Below are 22,432 nucleotides of genomic sequence, written 5' to 3'. Positions count from 1 at the left end.
ACGGTGGAAACACTTACCAGTTTGATACCCAGTATGAACCTTCCCAATACCGATTCCTCACTTGCACAATTGAAGCTCCTATGTATAGTTGTAGAAGACTAGGTGTAAAGCCTGGAAGAGGTCACAGAAGCAAATACTAAGAAGGTACATCAAAAGGCTCTGGACGCTGCCTTGGTGATAAAATTAACAGAGCTCTGGTCTGATCTCTAGAAGGCACAAAAGGACATTAGAGATGCAATGAATGAGGGCAATATTCTACTCAGCAAGATTTGTCAACCTCATTTATTCTGTGATGATGTGCTCACTCAAAAGGACAAACTGCAGACTAATATGCATTCATTTATTAGCACCTTCAAGATGCCCTATGACTCCTTCTCCACCTATGGACAAACTGTTCATCGACTTCAACTTCAGTCTGCAAGACTAGAGGTAGAGATAAGCAACCGGACATGAAATTTGCAGGAACTTCAACTGGTCCTACTACCGAGACTGCAAATTCTCCAGAAATGCTATCTAAATATTGATGCCCTAACGGTCACTCAAGAAATGAGCACGATAGATGCCATGGAAGAACATGTCTCCCAGATCCAGACAGAGAGAGAGGTGGCTACATCCCTACTTAAGTCATGGTCCTTATCCATGAAGCAATTTTTGCAGGATTTTAAATCAGTTTTTGACAAATTTTACTCTTTACTGTCATAAACACTTATTATTTTAATACTAATGAAATAGGGGTTAGTCTACAATATTTTTGTCATTGTTGTCAAAGGGGGAGAAGTATATAAATTTTGATGTTTTGATGTATACTTTCATGTTATTTTTGTTAAGGAGTAGTATACATTGCATTTTCTGCAAAAGGGATAGTGTATATGCTTAGGGGGAGTAATTTTGATTATGGCATATTCTTTATTGTAAAACACTTAGATGTCAAAATTTTCCTAAGTGTTTCCATGAATGCCAAAGGGGGAGATTGTTGGCATTTTTTATGATTGATGTTGTGATTGTCATTGACGGACACACACTTGATTTGAGATCACTTTTTGTATGTATGAGTTAAAGATCAACCAGTATTTGTTCCAAACTGGTATGATGTATTATAGTCTTTAGACTATTGGTGTTTTGCAGAAAGTGTTTATCGATTTGAAGTGGTATGAAGACCCCTGTTGGAATAATGATATATTTGTCATTAGTGAATAACACTTAGCGAAAACACTTATTCGATTTTGAATGCTTACCGAGCTCATCATTCAGTCCACAGCCTATACCGAGCATTCGGCAAAGCTTACCGATTAAACAGTTCATACCGAGCAGTAAGACTATTACCGAGCATATGAGACAAACAGCAGTAACCGAGAAGTCAGTTCTTACCAAGTTACCAGTGGTTACCGAGTGACACTATATCTACCGAGTCACCGCAGCTACCGAGTTCCAAGCTACACTTCGGGACTAGTATGGACCGAGCTTCTACTCTTACCGAGAGCATGACGATGCCGAGTACTGTAGTGGACGCCGTGTATCAGAAGATCACCGAGCCAGCTTGAGGAACCGAGTATCTACCGACTCAGTAATATTTTGTTCACCTATGTAAGGCCGACTTAAGAATGAGTTTATGTTATTAATTTGTATGAGGCCGACTTTATGAAATGTAAATGTAATTATGGACAGTATATATATGTGATGTATTATACCATCTGTAATCCGTAATGTGAAAATGTATGTAAGATGTATGAATATGCTAAATTAGAAAGAGCAGAGCAGAAACTGCATTAAGGCAGCAGACCAGAACATTTTCCCAGAGTCAGTAAAGGAGCAGAATCGACATATCTATCTCAGAAGGAGATCAATACTCAAAGGATCTTATCAGCAATAAAGTTGTAAGTCAAGATCTACTGTTTCATCCTAACAGTTGAATCAGTTTGTAAATCCTTTTACCGGGTAGACTTAACAGTCTTTTGTAAATCTCTTAACCGAGTGCATACTTCATTGTATGTTTGTAAATCCTCTAACAAGGTGGACCTAGCAGTCCAAATTTGCTTCTAACAGAGCAGATCATCAGAAGTGATCATTGTAAGCCTTAACCGGCCAACTTTTACTGCAGTACCAAAGTTTTGTGGGTACCATCCCCACCCCAGTTTTACTTTCTATTTGGAAGGTTTCTGGGTCACCAAATCTTTGTGTTAAGTGTTATGAATGATTATACTTTCATGCATACAGTAGATTAAATGAATGAATGGTTTAATATATACAAGTGCAGAAATGAGTTAAAAAGTTTAAGTGTTACTGATTCACCCCTCCCCTCTCAGTAACTTGGTTAGTCTTGAATATTTTCAACAATTGGTATCAGAGCATTGTGGTTCTCAGAGTAAAAGTTTGATAGCTTGAGAAAAGGTCAAGACAATGGAGATATTCAGACTTGACAAAGCTATTGAGAATGAAAAGCTCGATCTGGAAATGGCCATTGCTCAACTCAAAGAAGCAAGAGAACATCTTTCCCAATCCCTAAAAAGAAGGAAGGAACTAGCAAAAGAAATAAATGATCATGAGTATGTTGAAACAAAAATTGAAGATCTCTTTCCTACAAGTAGTTCAAATGAAGTAGATGAAGCAAACAATGCAATCAAAGAACTCCTAGAAAAGAATGGAATACTGCAAAAAGAAGTAAGGATGCTAAGAAGAGAACAGGAAATTCAGTCTGCAAGATTTTGTGAAATCCTGGAACAAAGGAATAAAATGCAAAATGAAATAGAAGGAAGAAGCAATGAAATTGTACAGCATGAAGATCTCACCGAGCAACTCTCCAATGCAAATGAAGAGATCAGAATTCTCAAAGAACAGAATGAAAGTTTGAAAAATGAGCTAGATATTCAAAAGCAAGCAAATGAAAGGATGATGAAAACTCAAACAGACTTGGATCAATTAAATGAGCAAAATCTTCACAAACAAAAGGGTAAAGCTGGTCTTGGTTACAATGAAGAAGGTGAATCTTCTGAGCAAGGTAGCCAAAGAAATCAAAGACCTACATGCAATTATTGTGGTAAGACAGGTCACACATCAAACAAATGTTGGAGCAGTGGAAAGACAAGATTCAAAGGCAAATGCTACAATTGTAATCAGCATGGTCACAAGGCTAGTGAATGCAAGGAGAAACCAAAATTTGAAGGCAAATGTCACAAATGCAAGAAACAAGGTCACAAAGCATCAGAATGTAGAACAAAGATATTCACTCCAGCAGAACAAATTGTCAAAGCAATATTTGGTTGGGATTACAATACCTGGTGCAGATGTCATTATTGTGGAGAATATGGACACATTGGGTTGAATTGTACAAGGCATCAGCTAAGGAAGAAAGATACAACCATAAGATGTTATACATGCACTGAACTCAGACATATAGCCAAGAACTGCATGAACACAAAGAAGATTGAAGATGAAAAGAAAGCTAAAGCTGACAACATTCGGAAACAGATGAGACAGCAGTGGGTTCCTAAACCTACCGAGCAGGATAATTCAAGCAATGGTCCTGTCACTCAAGAATTGGGTGACCCCACCATTACAAATTAGATCCATTAAAGAAGATAAGGAACTGCATCTTCAAAACCTTACCATAAGCAGTTCCAAAATACAAAAGCATAATCGATGAAATCAGTATTTCCGATACATACAGAAAAGTCACTTACCGAGTTGAATGTTACCGAGCATGGTAAAATTGCAGACCTTACCGAGTTAGGTCAGTCTTACCGAGCAATCGCTAAAGTCATTAAGTCATCTCACCTACCCACTTATCAAGCATTAATGACAGAATTTTAATAAAAAGGGCAAAATCGACTTCATTCTTCACCGCGTTATTCAGCATTTGAAGAGCTTAGGTTTTCAAAGTGCTTAAGGAGATTTAAGACGAATTTGCAGCGAAGAATCTAAAAGGAACTCAGGTTATTCAGCAATGACTTCTACTAGCACAACCAGCAGGAGCAAGGTGAAGAAGACTTCCAATATGTTAGTGAAAGGATTTAAATGGACAGCGCCGAACTTCAAACTCGTTCCAGCGATCGCAGAATCACTCGACCCAAGTGGAGCACAGTCCAGAATTCCTTCCAAGGTACTTCTCATCAATGAAATTCATACTCATTTCAAATGCACTATTCAGGAGTTAGGGACTTTGGAAATGGACAATGCCCTAGATCAGCTATGTGTTGACAAAACCCTGAAACCCGTGCATAGACATTTGGAAATCAAAGGCTTGACCCATATCCCACACCTACCAAGAAACTTTCAAGTAAAATGGATTAGGTATGTATTGAGCCATGTACATGATGGGCAACTTTGGTTAGATCAACCTATCTTAATAACAAAGAAGATGATTCATAGAATCACAGGATTACCGATGTCAGACAGAGCAAAATCCACCAAAACCCTAGGTCGGGACGAACTGCAAGAGTTAACTCAAGCCGAGTGGGATGGCAGAGGAATGAAAATTAACAATGTATCTGATCTTGAACTTAAATTTGGTATTATTATCATTGCATATAAGCTGTATAGTTCCAGTAGGCTAAATAGTGTGGCATGTGAGGCGGTAGACCTTGCCTACAAGGTAGTAAAGAAGAACATGGATTTTGACCTAGCAGAGGTTTTACTAACACAATTCAACAAGAACATGGACAGTATAAGGACATCAAAGAATAATCCATGCAAATTTGGTTCTTTGTTGATTTGTATATTTTTCTATGTACAAAACTTTTTCCCTTCTAAAGGCACGGTAGTATGGAGGAAGGATACTCCAATTTTGTATCAGATAAATGAGTTTATAGCAGAAATAGGTCAGAATTTTGAGACAGTAATGGATAATTATTTTGAAGAATTTAAGGACAAAATGAACAACAGGTTCAGGATTCCTCCTAAGTTGGTAAAAGATTACAAGGATGATATATGCTTCATGGTAGACTGTGATAAAGTTTACATCCAGGCAGCCATACCCTGAGTGGCATGGGTAAAACCATTACCCTATGAAATTAACATAGATGAAGCAAGGGATATAATAGAAGCCCTGATAAATGAACCAGCCATTCCCAACACCCCTGCATTTGACACTTATGATGAGGCTAAAGCCAAAATTGAGCTTGAAAACAAGCTTCCAAAGGCCACCACCAGTACCAAGAGAAAGGCAGCTAAAACAGAAGAAATAGAAGAGGAATCAGAGGAGGAAACAGAAACATCAAAGAAGAAAGGCAAAGTAGTAATCACAAAGCCCAAAACCTAAAACTGCAGTGTTCACAAGGAAAACCAGAAAAGGGCAAAAAGAAAGTGAAATTCTATTCAGGAGACCCCCTCCTACCTTCGAAGAAAAATTGAAGCAGTTGGAACAAGGATCTGGCATGTCTAACTTCAAGGCACTGAGGTATGAAAACAGATTAGATGCAGAAAAGATGCAGATCGAGGAGCTTTTACTGAACAAAATGGGTAAATGGAAATATACCCCAGATGATATCAGTCCTCAAATTCCAAATGAGCTTCTAGACAGGATTAGACCAAGATGGACTTCAGCAGTGCAAACTGTCAAAGACATTTATGCACAAACCTTAAAACAGTTGTTACCAAACCTGACATACAAAGAAGTTAAAGAGGCATTAAAGAAGAATGAACACCAAATGACACTTAGGTTTCATACCTTCTTAGTTCTCTCCAAGAAGATAGAAGCAATAGTAAATAATGCCACAATTGTGTGGAAAAGGATATATAATCTGCCAATGCCATCTGACCCCACGGTAACAACTGAGGGTGAAAAAGAAGAGGATGAAGAGGATGAAGAGGAGAAGGAAGAAGAAGAAGCAGCTGAGGAAGAAGGAGACACGGTAATCATAAGTGAAGAAGAAGAAGGTGACACGGTGATAATAGGTGATGAAGAAGATGATCCTGAACAGGTAGCAGCAAAAGTCATTGCATCTCTTCCTCACTCACCGCAGAAAGGTGTTGCATCATCACCTTTAGCCAGCAGGATTGTGAGCACAGTAGCTACATCTATTGCTCAATCCTTGCCAATCACCTCTCAGCTCCAGACTCCAATAGTTACCTCATCCACCGAGCTGCAGAGCATGTCATTATCTATCGGGATGCAGAGTGTTGCTTCTACCAAGCAACAAGTGATTTCTTCAGTCACCGAGATCACAACTTCTCCTGCAGCATGTATAGTAAGTTTTGCAACCTCTCCAGTTTTGACACATTCTTTTGCACCTATCAGCACTCCTGCATGTACATCAATTTTGGAAACAGTCGGTACATCCATGAGTCTTCCTATTCTAGTTATAATAGCTAGTCCAACCTTATCAACCATTATAACTACATCAAAAGATAAGGTAGTAAGCACAGAAGTAATACAAAAGACACCTTTAAAACTTCTGCTTACCGGCAAGGCTATAGAGGAAGATATAGATCTGGATAAAGAGATTGTCATACCACAAATAGACCTCAATACTGCATCAATTGATGAAATGAGATTGATCAGCCAGATGTTAGAACAGAAAGCAAAACAAAAACAATTAAGAAGTGAGAGAGACAGGGAATTCAACATCATAAATGGTGCAAAGACCATTCTTACAGATGCCTTAGGCATAAAAGTTGATCCCTCTCAACACATTTTGCTACAACTCGAAGAGGCTGTGAATAGATTCAATGAGGACTCATCAGGAGAAGAGAAACTGATAGAACGAACCGAGAAGAAATTTGATAACAAGGTGCTTGAGCACATTGCTTAGCAGATAGCAATAAAACAAGTTGAATTGACCACTAGTTTGGCCAAGTTAGAAAATTCTTTTAATAATGTAACTTCATTCTTTGCAAAGTTATGTGATGTCACCGAGTTCACAAAAGGAATCAGAGATCAACTGAAGAAAGTTGATGATGATCTGAAAGCAAGTGCACAACAGTTGCAGCTTGACCCCAGCTCAAGCTCAACTCACCATTCAAAAATCAGAGTCCTATCAGATAAGCAATCAGAATTGCTTAGGGAAGATGCAAGGATCCGGTCTACATTGTTAGATATTCAGAATATGATCCTCCCTAACATGGATACAATGCAGAAACACATTACACATTCTAAAACATTGATCCATGATAACAGTTTTTCAGTTGCAGAGCATGTAATTGAACTATCAGCCAAAGTTCAAGTTGCATTGTCTATTTGCACAATTTTGCAAGGAAATTGGGATAATACCTTGGCTCATATCAAACAGGGACACTCAGAGTTTATCTCACGCTTTAATATCTCTATTTGAGTTATCTATTCTTTGGCATTATTGTCAAAAGGGGGAGAATATGAAACATATTATTAGAGACAAGGGGAGAATGTAAATAACAATTGGTATAGAGATAAGTATAGAATCATGTGTATATTCTATGGGGGAGTTATGTACAGTGAGATATACAGGTATATATAGCAATCTACAATTGGTATCAATTTTGAAGAATCAAGTCAGCATGACAGATTCATTTTTGTCTCATAAGTGTTTTTGTCACTAATGCCAAAGGGGGAGATTGTTGGAATAATGATATATTTGTCATTAGTGAATAACACTTAGCGAAAACACTTATTCGATTTTGAATGCTTACCGAGCTCATCATTCAGTCCACAGCCTATACCGAGCATTCGGCAAAGCTTACCGATTAAACAGTTCATACCGAGCAGTAAGACTATTACCGAGCATATGAGACAAACAGCAGTAACCGAGAAGTCAGTTCTTACCGAGTTACCAGTGGTTACCGAGTGACACTATATCTACCGAGTCACCACAGCTACCGAGTTCCAAGCTACACTTCGGGACTAGTATGGACCGAGCTTCTACTCTTACCGAGAGCATGACGATGCCGAGTACTGTAGTGGACGCCGTGTATCAGAAGATCACCGAGCCAGCTTGAGGAACCGAGTATCTATCGACTCAGTAATATTTTGTTCACCTATGTAAGGCCGACTTAAGAATGAGTTTATGTTATTAATTTGTATGAGGCCGACTTTATGAAATGTAAATGTAATTATGGACGGTATATATATGTGATGTATTATACCATCTATAATCCGTAATGTGAAAATGTATGTAAGATGTATGAATATGCTAAATTAGAAAGAGCAGAGCAGAAACTGCATTAAGGTAGCAGACCAGAACATTTTTGTAGAGTCAGTAAAGGAGCAGAATCGACATATCTATCTTAGAAGGAGATCAATACTCAAAGGATCTTATCAGCAATAAAGTTGTAAGTCAAGATCTACTGTTTCATCCTAACAGTTGAATCAGTTTGTAAATCCTTTTACCAGGTAGACTTAACAGTCTTTTGTAAATCTCTTAACCGAGTGCATACTTCATTGTATGTTTGTAAATCCTCTAACAAGGTGGACCTAGCAGTCCAAATTTACTTCTAACAGGGCAGATCATCAGAAGTGATCATTGTAAGCCTTAACCGGCCAACTTTTACTGCAGTACCAAAGTTTTGTGGGTACCATCCCCACCCCAGTTTTACTTTCTATTTGGAAGGTTTCTGGGTCACCAAATCTTTGTGTTAAGTGTTATGAATGATTATACTTTCATGCATACAGTAGATTAAATGAATGAATGGTTTAATATATACAAGTGCAGAAATGAGTTAAAAAGTTTAAGTGTTACTGATTCACCCCTCCCCTCTCAGTAACTTGGTTAGTCCTGAATATTTTCAACAGACCCCAAGCGGTTTGAGGATCTCAAGCGGTACGAAGGAACGAAGCAGCACAACTCATATTTCCCAGTCTTCATTTTGTCAAACTAGCAACCGGTATTTTTCTTAAACCGGTATTTTGTTTGAATCGGTAATCCTCTGTGATGAGTTACCAACCAGAATTTTGTGATGAGCTATCATCCACCGATTGTTTGGTGGTGCCGACACTCTGGCAGTGCTTTTTGTGTCATGTTACCAAATATGTCTAGATGCATTGAACCTAGGAAATCATATTGTAATCCTATTGGACCAACATGAAATCAGATTCCTTTATAAGGACATCATGTCTAGGGTTTTAGTTGTTGCTAGGGTTTAAGGTGGTTGATGAGTTTTTGTAAGTGAGATTATAGAAGAGAAGTTCATGTCTATGAGAAAAAGATAGAGTATGAATGTGTTGAAGACTAAAGTAATGTTGGAATGCATTAGGAATGAGCTATCAAGGATCTAACCAAGCAATCTGTGCTATTTGATAAAACATTCACTTGTTGATTACTCACATCTTCGACAAGTCTGAAGCCCTTAACTGGGTAGGCCCAAAAAGCCTTTTGTAAATCCTCTAACAAGGTGGTTCACATCTGTGGATCTAAAATCCTCTAGCAAGGTAGTCCTTAATCGAACTTATTTCCTAACAGAGATTGAGATTCCTAACAGGATCTGTTCTGGTAAAGAACATTGTATGACCTTAACCAGTCTGGTTCATATTCTACAAATAGTTACTTGTGAGTTTCATCTCACCATGGTTTTTCCCATTTGGGTTTCCACATCAAAATATCTTATGTTATGGTGTTTGTACTTCTGTGGGTGAATGCATTATTTTCTATTTGGTTTGCATGTGTGCTAACTGGTTTGTTTGCTAAACCGCTTTACTGGTTTACTGTTAGAATAGTAAAGTGTTTAAGTACAGTAATTTTTGGCATACTAATTCACCCCCCCTCTTAGTATTCATCAAAGACAACTAAGGATCTCTATGAATGGCTTGTAATGCCATTTGGCTTTTCCAATGCTCCAAGAACCTTCATGGACTCATGAATGAGGTGATGAAGGACATCATAGGTAAATTTGTGGTGGTATACTTAGATGATATTCTCATTTTTAGTAAGGATAGGGAAGATCATATTAATCATTTGCAAAATGTGCTACGAAGATTGTATGAAGAGAAGCTAACCATGAACTTGGACAAGTGTGAATTTGTTAAGTAGGAGCTTGTTTACCTTGGGTTTGTGTTGTCTCAAGGACACCTCAAGATGGATCCCAGCAAGGTTGAGGCCATATTAAATTGGCCTACTCCTAGGTCAGCAACAGAGGTGAGAAGCTTCCATGGACTAGCTCAGTATTACAGGAAGTTCATTAGGCAATTCAGTGCTATATGTGCACCAATGTTGGACACTATTAGAGGTGGAATGAAGGCAAAGTTTCAGTGGACTAAACAAGCAAATAGAGGTTTTGAAACCTTGAAAGAGAAGATAGCTACTCAATCGGTGTTAGTGTTCCCTACTTTTGAGAAACTCTTCCCAGTGGAATGTGATGCAAGCAATGTTGCAGTAGGTGTTTTCCTAAGCCAAGAAGAAAGACCAGTAGCTTTCCATAGTGAGAAGTTGAGTGATGCAAAGAAGAAATACTCATCATATGACCTAGAATTAAATGCTTTAGTGTAGGCTTCAAGGAAGTGGAGACACTATCTCCTTCCTAAGGAATTTGTAGTCTATATGGACAACCAAGGTTTGAGCTTTCTAAAATCACAAGACAAACTCAGTCACAAACACATGAAGTGGGTGGAATATATGCAAGCCTACACATTCACAATCAAGCACAAAAAAGGTCAATTAAACTGGGTTGTTGATGCATTGAGCAAAAGACTCTTGACAGTCCAAGAAATTCAGTTAAGGAGCATAGGTGTTGACTATTTTAGAGACCTATACCCTAATGATGAAGACCTCTCAAATTCCTACAAGGTGTGCAAAGAATACCAAAATCATTTTCATCATGAGTATTCAGATTTTACTTTGCAAGATGGACTATTGTTTAGAGGTGGACAACTTTGTGTGCCTAGAGGGTCAATGAGAGAAAATCTCATACAAGAGAAGCATAATGGCAGTCTTAGTGGTCATTTTGGAGTCAATAAGACTCAATATTTTGTTCAGAGTTATTACTATTGGCCTAGGATGAATCAAGATGTGAAAAAGTATGTGGAGACTTGTATTGTTTGTCAAAAGGCCAAGGGCACTTCTTCAAATGTCGGTTTATACCAACCTCTTCCCATACCAAATAGAACTTGGGAGTGCATTAGTATGGACTTTGCAATAGGTTTACCAAGGACAAAGAAGGGATTTGAAAATATTTCTGTCATAGTGGACAGGTTTAGTAAGATGGCCCACTTTGTACCTTGCAAGACTACTCATGATGCATGCCAAATAGCTCATTTGTTCTTCAAGGAAGTAATAAGGATACATGGTTTACCCATGAGCATTGTTTCAGATAGAGACTCAAAGTTCATGAGTCATTTTTGGAAAACACTTTGGTAAAATCTTGGCACCAACCTATCTTTTGGATCAGCCTGCCATCCTCAAATAGATGGGAAAACCAAAGTGGTTAATAGGAGCTTAGGGAACTTATTGAGGTGCCTTACCAAAGAGTATGGTCAGACATGGGATCAAGTTCTTTCACAAGATAAATATGCTTACAATGACACAACAAATAGAACCACTGGCAAGAGCCCTTTTGAGGTGGTCTATGGTGTTCACCCAAGGGGTGTATTGAAGCTAAGGGACTTAGGTAATGCAGCAACAAGAAGTGGATATGCAAAAGACTTTTATTAGTCAATGAATGAGGGACATGAATCATTCAAGCAAGCTTTGAAGGAGAATGCAAGTAAGATTAAGCAAAAAGTTGTTGAGAGAAGGAAGAACCTACAATTCCAAGTGGGAGATATTGTCATGGTGAACTTAAACAAAGCAAGGCTAAAACAAGGAGTACCTAACAAGTTACAAATGAGAAGGTTGGGTACATGTGCCATCCTAGCCAAGTATGGAGAAAATGCATACAAGGTGGACCTACCTAGTGACATAGGATTGTCACCAGTTTTCAACATAACAGACTTAGTTGCTTACAAAGGACCAATTCAAGGTTCAGATTGTAGTCCCTTAGAGGTATCAAATGATGTAAACAACCTTCAAATACCAGCAAGACCAGATCCAAAGGCTGAAAAGGTATTGAGTTCTAGGATTGCTAAGAAGACAAGGAACCAAATCTATTGGGAGCACCTAATCAAGTGGCAGGGTATGAATGATGCTAAAGATACATAGGTGCTTGAGTTAGAGTTTAAGAAGTTAGGCATTGATCAAAATCTCATCCCCAAAGTGATGACTTAGTTTTCTTTTATTTGGGAGAATGGTGCAGGAACACCTAGGACTTAGGCACATAGTTCCTAATAAGGACTCTAGGAGGGTCCAAGGTGCATGTGTGATGTTTGTTTCGAGTCAAGTGTAAGCCTAGTTGAGTTGGTTTTCCTCTTAGGTTTGCACTTTGTGAATAGTTAGTAGTTTGAGTAGGAAATTGGCCTTCTTGATGGTCAAAAGTGGAATAACTTGGTATGATCATTAGAGAGGTTTAGAGTGAAGTGTAAGCCTAGCTGAGTTGGTTTTCCTCTTAGGTTTAAACTTTGTGAATAGTTAGTAGTTTGAGTAGGAAATTGGCCTTCTTGATGGTGAAAAGTGGAATAACTTGGTATGATCATTAGAGAGGTTTAGAGTGGTCTTAGGAATGCTTAAAAAGTCATGAGTAATAACTTGAAATAGGCTGCATAGGTTGGCAAAACAAAAAAGTGAAAAGTTGTAAAAGTTGTCATGACAACTTTTGTCCTAAAAGTGCTTAGAAGTGGAGTTAGGGATAGAACAAAATCCTAGCATGCCTCCACACATGAGGAAGACTATTTAAACCTCCTCTTGCATGGTTACCAAGGTTGGAAGTTTGATTTTGTAAGATTAACAATCTGAAACTACTCATTTTCGGATTGTTATCACTGTTTTGGTCTTATTTTGCATAAAATGTGAATGATAATGGATTGAATCCATTGATCCAGTTATGGATTGAAGTTCTTTGTTGTGTTTTAGTGTCATCTGATTCATTTCAAGCTTTGTAGTTAGTGTGTGTTGGTGTTTTCACTGTTTTGTTTTCAATCAACGAGTTTTGGCTTGTAAATACAAAATCTTTGTAAAATGGTTGCCCCATAAAATCCCTCTGTGCTACCATCACATCTTGTTGGGATATGTAAGGAAACCAATTGTATAGTTTATATATGTAGGGATAAGTTTTGGAAGTGAATATTGACATGGTTATCACCTTGTTCTAGGCGAGTCCAGGAGCAACTCGACTAGAGAAGACAGGGTGAAATTTGAGTGCATAGTGCAGAGGAGAACACAAAACCACAACCAAATCATTTGGAGAGGTCCATGAAGTCCATACAGAGTTTCCATTACAAGTGTAATCCTTGAAAAGACCTTTAGTTTCCTATCTCACTAAATTGATCAGTCAATGCCGGTTAAGAGGCCTAGAAACCCTAGCAAACCCTCATTTTTGGGTTAGGGCACTATACGGCAAGTTGAAAAACCAAAACAACCAAAATCTCCTGGGGATAGATGAGTGTTTGAAGAAAAAAAAACCTTGTTGCAAGGTCTTTTGGACTGTTTTCCTCTAAACCCTCAAAAACCAAATTTTGGAGGCCTAATAGGGGCGCATTCCTTGTAGCCCTATTTCTAGGCAAATTGGTGAAATCGGTAAGAAAGATAGTGAAGGAAAACCAAAAATGGACCCAAATGGAATTCATTCCATGGGAAAAGCCACCTCCATGCCTCTGTAATGACTCACAACAATACGGGGGTGAAATTGACAAGTTGTTTGAGCATATGGAAGTCACTTGGTAATGGTTGGGTTCCTAGTTAAACACTTGTTGGAAACACCTTGAGATTAGAAAAGAACAAGCCCTAGAAAAGATTGAGAAGGACTTGGAGGTCTTGGAGCAAAGATAGACTTGGAGAGGTTGGTGGAATTGAGCAACACCAACTAGGTGAAGTGTGAGCAAGCTAGGCAAACCCCATCAATTTAGTGCATTAGGGCTTTGTTCTAGCGCATGATCAAGATTAGAGAAAAATGGAGAGAAAACTAGTCACCTTGTGAAATTTTCATGAAATAGTTTCAGATACCCTTTTAGGTCCTCTAACAAATCCAACACAAAGGGAAAAATTGCAAAGAAGGATCATAAGTGAGAGAAATTTCCAAATCCAAGTAAGCACCCTTAGAAAGGGATATTAAATCTTCAACTAGCTTGAGATTAGATTTTATCCAACAAGATTAAGGAGTATCAAAAACAGTGATCAAAGGTTCCACCATCCAACAAATCCTATCAAAATAATACCTAGTTAAGATCTCAAGTTGTCAAATTAAGTTTCTACATCGTGAAACTTGAGTCATATCATTTGGCAAACTTTGTCGTAAGGGCGAATAAAACTAAACCTTTACTTGACAAGTAGACTTGAGTATCCAAAACAAAGTATCCATCCAATGTCAACAAACAAAATTGATCATTTGTGTATGACCACTCCTCGTACTTTGAGAAGAAGAAGTCTTCATCAAAAGACTGAGTTGAAGAAGATACAACCTAGTTCTAAGGCACTTATTAAGAGGAGTAAATTTCTCCATATTAACTGTCGACTCTTTAAATCACATCATGCATTCTTGTGTCATATGCAATTGTATATCCAAGGAAAAACCAACAATTTTAAAAAATAACCTTTGAGAAGTAGGGCTTACATTCAGAAAGTAGCATTCAACCAGCGCCTTAATAGAGGAGGAAGGATTAATCACACCTTGTTTCCAAATTTTTTTGTCACTTACATTGAAGCTCGACTTGAGTCACTAACTAGACCAAGAACCCCAATAGAAGAAGAAGAATTCACTACTATAGAGATATATTGATGCCCGTTGTCACTCGATCTCAGAAAAACAAAAAGAATGATTCACAACCAGAATCAAGCATGAGTCGTAGGGAGGCCAATCCTTTTGATGAATATGCAAGTATGGAAGAAATAGCGATCATCGAAGAGCTTCTCCAAGAATGTCAAGAGAATGTTACTTTCCAAAAACTCATAGAAAGACTTATAGAATCGGATAAGCAAAAAAATATCCTCATGCTAACTAGTAAAGAAGTCAACATTCCTATGCATTTTGACACAAAAACTTAAGGAATACAGATGAGAGAGTTTCATGAAGAAGGGTGAGAAACTATAATTACAATCAGGAACAACTAAGAGGAGAGGAAACCCATGATCAAGACAACATATGCAACCGAGATCACACCCATGAACAAGATAACACCCACAAACAAGACAATACCTGCAATCATGATAATCTTAATGAACGAGAGGAAACTCCCCATCGAAGGACCAATGCACCCCTATATATTCTTACACAACAACTCCAAACACTTCAAAGACAAATGCAGGACATGCAACAAGGAACCACGATACGATACTCATTAGAAGACATTTGTCCTTATCCTTTTCTTAGGAAATCAAACATGGTACCTTTTCCACCAAATTCAAATATACCAAAGTATGAAAAATATGATAGTAAGAGTGATCCCCATGATCATATTTGAGAATTTTGTACTATGAGCTTGGAGATCACTCACAATGACACATACTAAATTGTTGGCATTTGCATGAAAATTTCATTAATGAAATGTTATGTTGTCATTGATGTCAATTAGCTGGTAATGATGTTGTTTTGTAACCAGTGGGAAGAGCTAGTGAAGGGAATTGCAACCGATAGGTGAGTTTGTGGTGGAAACTGGTATTGCTAAGAAATGGTGAGATCAACTAGTAAACCCTACCTGTTGATATGATAAACCCAAACAGATTAAGTTTGGTAAGTTTGTTTGATTGGTTTATGATCTGATGGTGAGAGGTAATGATTATGACACGTATGCATATTGTATGAGAAGAGTTTCAAAGTGTTTTTGGCACATTGAGATTGTGTCAACTTGAATTTCATCCTCAGAATGCTACCTGCAACATGTTAGTTTCACAAAATACTAATGGAAATACTAAAGGAAATCCAAACTCAACCAATGAAACTACATGAAATAAGAAAAATTAATATTACCTTCATGGATTATGTCTCATTGTGTCGTAACTCCACTATTCCTGGTTGTAGATGCTGTGCTCTTAGACAAGCACTAATAGCTTCCAAGATGGCATATGAATAATGGACTGATAACTGATAGTTCACAAATGCTATGATATGCAATACTACATGATTATGCTAAAATGATTATGCTAAATGATTATGCTATTTGCTTCAATATTAAAACTCACAGATGCATAAGTTTTACAAATGATTATCTTTGGAAAGCAACTTGAAGACTAACTCTCTCTAAACTGAAACTCTTGATTTTATAGACTTTGAGAGGATAAGATGATGTGGCTTAGATCCATGGTCATGATCAGATTTGCAGATTTGGATGGTTGTGAGCAAAGGTGAAGGTTGAGAGAAAGGGGGAAGGAGAAGACAAGTGTCACTCATCTCACCTTGACTAGGTTGCTGACAATAGACTCAAGTCCTTCCTAAGATGTAAAGATGTTGGAGAGAATATAGAAGAAGATTATGAAATATGTGTACGTACACAATATTTCATTAAGTTTGGAGGTTGAAGATAAATGATGAATTAATATTTAAGAAATATTAATATCTTTAAAAGGGGAGATGAAGTGGAGATGGAGGGTGAGTTGGATAAGAGAGATTAAATAATTTAAGAAATTATTTAATATTTGAGACTATAGGATAGGAGAATAACTATTAAATATTAGATATTTAATTAATTGGAGGAATAGGATAGATGAATTAGTTAATAAAATATTTCAATTAAATTAATTAATAGAAAGACACAAAATGAATTAAATAAATTAATCTTTTCAAATTAACTATTTAATAGAAGAATAATTATTAAATAAATATATAATATTTATTTAATCGCTCATAGCCAATTTTATGTGTACATTTTGCCCCTCTTTGAAATGATGTCAAGACAACATTGTTTCAAAGATTAAATCAAGTCTCGATAGTGCGTCTGATGGAGATAAAAATCCTAATTGTGTGCCCCCTCAGGAGATTGATCGTGAAATTGTTGAAAATTTTGGTTTGAACGATTGATCTCATGATAATTGATAAAAAGTTCCATCAATTAAATTCATTTATAAAAACAAATTAAATTGCCTCATTGAAAAGCATTAATTACTCTTTCAAATAGTAAATATAAAATTAACCAAGGTTAATTTCAATTTCATTGTCATCCTTGTCAGCTTGTGAAGAAAATTGTCTTGGTGAGGTGGTGAAATGGTGATTCCTGTGGGGAACCATCGATTTGAGCGTGTTTGACAATATTAGAGACCTCCTGAGTATGGGTTGTCAGTATGTATCTTATCCTGAGCTTTGTTTTCAACTTGTCGTACAACTTTTCATGTTTTTAGGCACGTTTTTTATTTTTTAATTTTTTTTGCAATTTTCGGTATTAGGTTAGTGCTTTTGCATTTAGATTTAGTGCAAATGCAATTAGGTTTAACACTTTTCCTCATGATAGCACTTATGCTCATTTTGTTAGCGCATATGCTAAGGATGTTAGCACATATGCATTGGTTAGCACTTATGTTTTGTTCATTAGCACATATGCATTGTGTGTTAGCGCTTTTGCAAGTTTTGTGCATACGTACTTAGGGTTAGCGTGTTTGTTGAAAAAGTTAGCGCATAGGCTTTGTTTTGTGCTTATGTTCAATAGGATAGTGCATATGATTTAAATGAATGTTTTTGAAAGATGCAAAAGCCAAAAAAACACTTTGTTGATTAGATTTAGGTGTGTTTAATGTGCATGTATGATGAATAGGGATTTGATTGATTGATTGATTGATGTTGTTTGATAGGTCGATCTACTTTGATTGGATAGATTAGCTCTAAGAAACTCATTTAGTTTTTGATGTAAGAGCATAGTAGAGTTTTGATTTAACTTAGTGATTGATAGAAAACCATGATTGATAGGTTTTAAAATGATTTGATAGCTTAAGTTGCTTCATTTTGATTTGATTGATTTGATAGATTAGCGATCGCTTTGATTTGATAGATAGATAAGTGATGATTGATCTAATTCTCTTGGTAAATAGGAGAAAGGTGATGTTCTCTAGTGTTGAGACATTCCCGGTGGTACATTATTTAGTGCCCGAGCTAACACAGGTAGAGGTGAGACATATAGATTCATGTGGATTACGCCGTCTGTTATATATGCCTGAGATTACCCATAATAGAGGATTGTTGATAGCGTTAGCTGAGAGATGGCACAGTGAGCATAAAACTTTCCACTTGCCCATGGGTGATATTAGTGTGATGCTCGAAGATGTCTATAGGATTCTGCACATCCCAGTGATTGACGAGTTAGTGCAGTATGATGTTCATGATCATGTTGGGACAGAGGCTTGGAGAACCATTTTTACTGATAAGAGCATCTCTAGAGGAGAGATCCGATGGTAGGATATGGTTATGTATTACAAGACTCTCCCTGTGATTCTTGCTGGTTTGATTGGAGGATTCATTTGTCTTGATAGGTGATCACGAGGTTTTGTTGTTGGATGGGGTGAGATTCTTCAGAGTATGATGTAGCATCAAACTCAATATGCTTGGGGTGTTTGTATGCTGGCACATTTATATCATGATCTTCATTAGGTGGTGTATGATGAGAGTGCTAGTTTGTCTATAGGATGCACACTTTTGCAGATCTGGCATTGGGAGTACATTGTTATTACTCAGCCTATCCATCACAGAGTTCATGGAGAGAGGCAACCATATGTGTATCTATATGCAGGTATCCTTATTCAGCATAAGCTGGGTAAGATGGAGTTTTTGTGTTGGGTGCTTGATTCATTGGATAGTATTACTTGGAGACCATATGCTGATTGTGAGCCATGGATGGATGATGCATGGACATTACCATTTATTATGCAGAGTAGATATCTCATTGGTCGGACTCCTTACATTATTGAGCGACAATTGATTAGTCGCATTCTTAGATAGTTTGGTATCATCCAGCCTATGCCTACTGGTGTCACGATATATGCTTGGCGGTACAGAGATAGGCAAGATTGGGGACCTTCTTTGTCATTTAAGATTGCTCACACAGAGTTTCTTGCTACTCCAAGAGTGGCTTATGATATGAGATTACACATTCTTGATCCTGGTGCTACTACAGAGTATTCTCAGTATATACTAGCACATCCATGTCCTCATATTACTGATCTAGTAGATCCTCCTCCCAACTCTTGAGATGAGGATGACAATTCAGATGATCTAGGTGTCAGGAAATAGAGATGAAGATGAGAGCTTCGTAGGAGGCCGGGGGAGATGGTGATGAGGGTGGGGATGGTGGTGGGGGTGGTAGGAGACCGGGACAGAGAGGAGGTCGATTGAGAGTCCGTGGAGGACCATTTGGACCAGTTGGTAGGATTGGGAGATCGCGTCTTATGGGTGGGAGAGATGTTGGATGGATTGGGAGGGATACTAGCAGGGTAGGGATGAGATCACCGAGAGGGTTGGCATTGATAGGAGGAGGTAGGATGACTGGACTAGATGGGGGTTGTGGGAGAGGCATTGATTTTGGTCAGATTCAGCCAGACCCTAGGGTTATTGCACCTCATGGTGGAGATGATGAGGATCTAGAGGATCATGTTCCACTTATTAGATGATGGGTTGTGAGAGCTACTCAGACTGAGATTATAACAGGTGAACAAGGAGGTGGAGATGAGGGGATTGTGGTTCATGTGCCACAATAGGATTTACTAGAGCAGGATATGCCAAAGCAAGAGACCATTGATAGTCTTGGAGCACAGATTGATCAGCTTTGAGCATAAGTACAAACTTTCATGGCTGAGATGGATAGAGCTGTCAATAGACAACAGGATACTCAGGGCCTTCTTGATCATATTCAGCAGGTTGGATCGGGTACTCTCTCAGCTGACATTGTTAGAGAACTAGTGCGGCCCAGGAAGGAAACTTCTTATTGGTGACAACTATATGAGGTGATAGTCGCAAAGAGCCAGAGAGCAGGTAGTTATCATACCACCATGTTGATGGATACTAGCAGTGGTGGAGTCATGGGACCTCCTCAGAGGAGTGGTGATCATGGGAGATAGGCATCTAGAGAATCTTCTTGTCCATAGCCACAGAGACAGACAAAGTCAGGTGGTAGTGGTATAGGACAACCTTGACTTGACTTTGTATTGATGAGGCATTTGTACTTTTGATCGGATATCATTGTATACTTGGACTTTTATTGTTTTATGATGATCTATATGCAGACATGGACTCTATATGATGATGATCTTTATTATGCATGTTATTCTATATGAATTGATTATATGGATGCAGTGATTAGATGGATGATGATATGATCTTTTCTCGTCATTATGATGATGCAATGATAAATGTTTTGTTTTTTTTTTTAATTTTTTTTTTTTTAAAAATTTTTTCAATTTTTTTTTATTTTGATGACCTTGGATGCAAATGAAATTGATTACTAACTTAAATTATGCAAATGCAATGATCTATATGGAAATGCAAATGAATGATTATGCAATATGTTATTCAAATGTTTTTTATTTTTGATGCAATGGAAAATGATGTGAAAATGCAATTGCAATGATTGATTTCTTTAATGTTTATGCATAGTATGATTATGAATCTAAGTGCAAAGATGAAACTAAATGAAATGAAATGATAATGCAAATAATAATGATGATACACTACATGATTAATGAAATGCACTTAATTGAATGCATATTAATGCAATTTTTGAAATGCAACTAAATGATTTGAAATGATTCTAAAGATGAATGCACCTATGATGATCAAATGCAAATTATTTTTGTTTGTCCAAGCATACTTAGTCTTAATTTATGACCGTTGATCCGTGAATGAAATGAAATGCTTATAATGCAGATGAATAATGAACAAATCTAAAATGATCTAACTAAAAATGATACTCCCATTCTTCATATGTTATCTTGTAACAGTGCTTGATTTCATCATTGAGCTTTAAAATGTTGTAAGAGAATACAAGCAACTTGACATAAAGATTCAAGATGACCTAAGTATTTCTTACATGGATTTTGATATAGCAAGTTAATATAAGCAACTTGATATAATGAGTCAAGCTGACTTGATTATTGCTTGCAGAATAGACAAGGATTATCTCCTTTCATGCATGACTTGGAACGTCCTCCTTGATCTTTTGTCGATCATATCCTATGACAAGTACATACCATAGTAAGAGATAAACCACAGACAACAATCAAATAAAATAAATCATGCCCCATCATAGCTTCTCTAGTCATGGACATCCTTGAGTCGCATAGAGTACATGATTAGCAATAAAATCAAGATATAAACAGTGAATCTTTTATGCCTTTCACATGTTCTTATGGTCATTAACTGATATAATTATTTTGATGAATGATCTTTGATAATCCTTTATTACTTGTTGAGTGATTCTTCATTTTTTGAGTTTCACAATTCAGTTGTTGATGAAACGCCTTGATTTTTGTTGCTTTGTTGCTCGTTATCTATTTCAAAACCCTAGGTGTTTTTCATTTTTCTAAGTTTTCCAAATGTTTTGGGATTTTCAAAGATTCAAAAGATCACCTTAGCAAAAGGAATTAGGATTTTTCCCCCAGCAGAAACAAAAATTTATTATGGATTTATGAATTGATCAAGATCCAAACCATGGCAGGATACAAATGCAGATTGATTGATTCTAATAAGATCTAGGACAATGACTATGACAAGTGTGTCAAAGATTGATAATTGTTCATAAGCTGCATATTTTCTGCAAAATGGTTCAAAGCAATAGATGTGAAAGATGGAATGGATAAGCTAAGATAGATGGAAGTGATAGATGCAATATGATGAAGTGAATAAGTGTGCAAAGCAATCTCATAGATGGAGGAACTTACTTTGTAGATAGTGCCTGCTTACCAGGTTTTCACCATCTAATTTTATTGCATTTTTCTCTCTCTTTTCTCTTTTTTTTTTATTTCTTTTAACTATTTTATGATTTTTAAGGATTTTATGCTTTTCTGATTTTTACTGAGTTCTTCAGGACTTTATATGTTTTTTATTGATTTTTTCCAGGACTTTATATCTCAAGCATAGAATTTATTGAGATGAATAGAATTGATAGGTTCATCAAACCAATCACCTTTAGGGGTAGATAACTTGTATGCTCCTAATCCATATTATGCTACTCTGACAAAAGGTCCTAGCCAATTTGGTTCAAATTTTCCCTTCTTTTCTCGGTCTTGTTGATTTCTTGGATTCTCTCTCAAAACTATATCTCCAATCTGAAAAATGTGTGGCTTGACTCTATGGTTATAACTTCTTGCCATTCTTTGTTGATATACTTTCAAATGATCTGTTGCATTTTGGCAACGTTCCTGAATTAGTTCAAGTTCCTGGAGTCGAGAGACTCGTTCTTCTTCTTCTAGTATAAGACCTTTAAAGGATACTCATAGAGAAGGCATCTCTACTTCTATAGGTAATATGGCTTCTAATCCATAGACCAAACAATATGGAGTTTCCCCTGTTGGAGTGCAGATACTAGTTCGGTATG

The sequence above is a fragment of the Cryptomeria japonica genome, chromosome 2 (assembly GCF_030272615.1).
Source record: "Cryptomeria japonica chromosome 2, Sugi_1.0, whole genome shotgun sequence".
NCBI lineage: Eukaryota > Viridiplantae > Streptophyta > Pinopsida > Cupressales > Cupressaceae > Cryptomeria > Cryptomeria japonica.
The sequence above is the reverse complement of the archived record's forward strand: the minus strand, read 5'-3'. Positions refer to the sequence as shown.